At 44.2% G+C, this 3678-nt stretch overlaps 1 long non-coding RNA gene across 1 annotated transcript; it reads right to left on the reverse strand.

The window, feature by feature from the left end:
- Nucleotides 1-313: 313 nt before the first annotated feature.
- LOC140737705 (uncharacterized) lies at nucleotides 314-2117 on the reverse strand. Its single transcript, XR_012101237.1, has 3 exons — nucleotides 1979-2117; nucleotides 1697-1823; nucleotides 314-1260 (listed from the first exon to the last, which is right to left on the reverse strand). It is a non-coding gene; the product is annotated as an uncharacterized lncRNA (long non-coding RNA).
- Nucleotides 2118-3678: the final 1561 nt, after the last annotated feature.

A 3678-nucleotide genomic window follows, 5' to 3' on the forward strand; every position in this document is an offset into this window, starting at 1 on the left:
AAGGACAGAGGCCAGACTAAGGGAGGTCCACCAGAGCCCAGGTCTGACAACCTTTAATGGTCAAAAAAATTGTTATGGAAACATCAATGAAGAATCCTTCTGTATCTGTCTGGGATGGTATTTTCAGACAAAGATGGAGGACATTCACTGCTGCCTTAAATGCCAGTGGTGTAACAGGCGCAGACAGACCAGCAGCCATATTCTCACAGACTGGCAGAACAGGTTTGAGTGCCTACTCCTAATACACATGCTTGTATATCACAGCCAGCATTTTAGTAGTACTGAGGCCACATAAAAGAAATGAAACTATGAGAACAATTAAAGATTTAATGTATTTGTATAAACTAGATCAAATAGTTCTGTCTTATAACACTTTGTCATAACACAATAATTGAGAAAGCTAAATATTAGATTAATGCCAAGTTCACTATTAAACTGGAGAACTTTTAAAATGTTTAAGTCATTTACAATACATTTCCCCCCACTAATGCTCATACAAAGATAGTAGCTCAAACTATCCTTTAATTTTGCTCATACAAAGATAGTAGCTACAGTACGTCATTCCTTTAATTTTGTACCAATAATGGAAAATGTATCTCAAACATTTAATTGTATCACAAAAGACATATAATAAACATAATCTTTCATAAAACCGCTAAAAATCCAACACGTCTTTCATGACTTACACAAAGCTCATGCATCCATTTTTTAATATTTGCAGCTGTTTGCACAATTAGAAAGTTTCTCTATAAGCAACAAACTTCTCCAACATGTATACAAATTTAAGTTGGGAAAAAAAGGCTCAGTTTGTCACGTTAAAAAAGGTTCCGTTTGTTACACGTTAAATTTCTACTCAGCTTTTTTTTTATAATGCGCTTTTGCAGTTACAACTTCCCAAGCTAAATCCTTCCACTTCCAGATTTTGCTTCATCTTCGGCTTGTAACTTTACTGGCCATCCTCACATCATACCTTACTTCTAAATACAAATCCTCACAATATTATTTCTTCACTTCCACATCAATGCAATCTGTTCTCCGTTGCTGACATGCCCAGACACGAATACTTCCGAGAAGTTAAAGATAGTCGATTCCACTTTTTTTTTCCAATCTTTTCATGGTGTTGCAGCTTCAACCGAGGGGTTCACGTAGATAGTTGAAACATCTTGCTGACAGTATTCAGCATGATGTGGAGGAAGTTGAGCAGATCCCCGACCTTCCTCAGCTCCATGGCACACTCCTTGACAGCCTTTGGATCAGGTTCTAAACAAAAAAAAACACAAAATTAATCCCGTTTCTGCCGAACGTCGGCCACGCACTTAAGATACCTAATGAGCACGAAATGTTCCTTAATATTGAAGAAAAACGCCCGCGGTCGAAGAGATAGGCACAGGCCATCCCGAACTATTCTTTGGTTGCAGCTAAACAATAGTTGTTAATTCTAGCGTTGATTAAGATTTCCAACGTCTACAAAATATCTTGGTCAAATTTCCAACTCTAGCTAGAATCCGTACCCAACTCTTTCAAGCTTACGACGTTTGATTTGGAGACTAAATTAATTGCCGGCTAGAAATGGAGGTAAGGAGTGGGATGGGATTCCGCCGACTGAAAGCCGAACGGCGCCCATCGCAAAAGTCTCCGACGCGGGACTGCTCTCAGTCGGCGAATACAGAGCGAGGCAGGATTGCGGGGCACTTACCCTTGAGCGGGGTCGGTCCCCCGGCTTCCAGGGCGCTTCACCGACGCGCCGACGTGAACTTTCATCGCTCCTCTGACTTGGGCTGCAGTGCCTGCTCAATACAGTGTGTTCTTCCGGCCGGGTGAAGCTGGGGAAAACCAGAAACTTGATAAAGTCAGAAACGTGTACGGTATTTCTTTTAAAATATCAAAGTAGAAGCAGCACACGTCCCTCTTACGTTAATGGTTGTAAATCAAAGTTTATAACGCACTGGTGCAATTCACCTAACGATCGGACACTTACTGTAACAGCTCAGGAACCGAATACGCTTCTCCTGCTCACTGCCAGCCCTATTTATAACGATGATCTATATTTAGACACACGATGATCTTACGCAATCATACTTTGGCAGGAGGCCTTTAGGCGGAAGCAGACAAAAGTTAATTTGAATTGATATTTCAATGTACTCCATTTTAAAATCGTTAAGTACGTTATGCTTCGAAGTCTCTGCTGTCAGATCCGTTCCACTTAAGAGGTCTCTGCTGGGGATTGCTGCCTTAGTGCCCCACTTCGAAACCAAGTTCAACTTCATGTGCGCGCCATTGGCGAAGGCCGGGGTACCGAACCCCCACTCCGAAACAGTGCGCTGGAAATCAGAGATTGCGGGAAACACTCAGCATGTTAGGCAGTGCCCGTAGAAAGAAAGAGTTAGAAAGTACCTGATTATACTTTCTTTTTAGCCAAAAGTTAATTAAGATGTGCATAACTCTAATAAATTTCTGCAGAGGCTGGAAAACTTGAGACACATACAAAATGCTGGAGGAACTCAGCAAGTCAAGCAGCATCTATGGTGGGGGGGGGGGGAATAGGTTGTTTATTACCTGCCTTAGGTGCTGCCTGTATCACACTGTGGGGGCAAGGGTGCTGGGGGGAGGACCCAAATGCATGACACAAACAGGTTTTGTAGGGTTAACTTGATGCACCATCAATAACTCACGCTGAGACGTAGGAAGCGAGGTATCGGCTTTTATTGAATGAACAACACTACATCCTGGAGAATGAGGCCGGGCAACAGGCGTCAGTCGCCTTTATACAGGGGGTCTGTGGGAGGAGCCACAGGAGCAGTCCAGACAGGTATATGTAGTTCACCACATAACTAAACAGAGTTTATTACTAGTTACAATGAAAGCCGTGACACAAGGATAGAACAGAGAAATCAAGGAGAGCAAAGTGGAAGTGGGAATGGGCGTAATGATGAAGGACTCGGTCTGGGCTAGGACTCGGAGCTCAGGGATCAGAGCCAGGACTCGGAACACGGACCCCCGGAGCCAGGACTTGATACTTGAACACAGGACACAGACCACTGAGCCAGGACTCCTCCTTAGACACAGGACATGGAGCGGGGACTCTTCTTATTCACAGGACAGACTCAGACACAGGACATAAAGCACTGAGCCAGGAATCTTCCTTAGACACAGGACGGAGTTGGGACTCTTCTTGACACAGGGTCAGAAACCTTCTAGGGTACAGGGCCGGACCCCCTTTTAACACAGGACATGGATACTGAGACCACACAACGACAGACCGTTCTATAACTGGGCACAAGTTTGCTCCAAGCAGCGGTGAGCTCCTGACCTTGCCGGACCCGCTCTGTCGAGGGAAGGCGGCTTGCTGGCACTTGCTTCGGGACGAGACTTGGCTCGCTCTGGCAAGAAACTTAGTTGGCTCTGGCTAGTTGACTTTGGCTCGCACTAGCTTCGGTGACTTTGTTAATGCTCTCACCCCGAACGGCTGAAGCCGGAGACTTATATTTTATTAATAATTCATCCGTTAATAACTCATCCGGGTGATTGATAAGTTTGTGGTCTAAGGTAGAAGGAGATGAGTTATTAACTTCAAACTTTCTGCATAATCACCCAAAGAGTTGGCCTGCATGTGCATGTAACAAGAGCTGTATAACTCATCTCCTTCTACCTTAGGCCACGAACTTATCAATCACCCCT

This window comes from Hemitrygon akajei, chromosome 13 (genome assembly GCF_048418815.1).
Source record: "Hemitrygon akajei chromosome 13, sHemAka1.3, whole genome shotgun sequence".
Taxonomy (NCBI): domain Eukaryota; kingdom Metazoa; phylum Chordata; class Chondrichthyes; order Myliobatiformes; family Dasyatidae; genus Hemitrygon; species Hemitrygon akajei.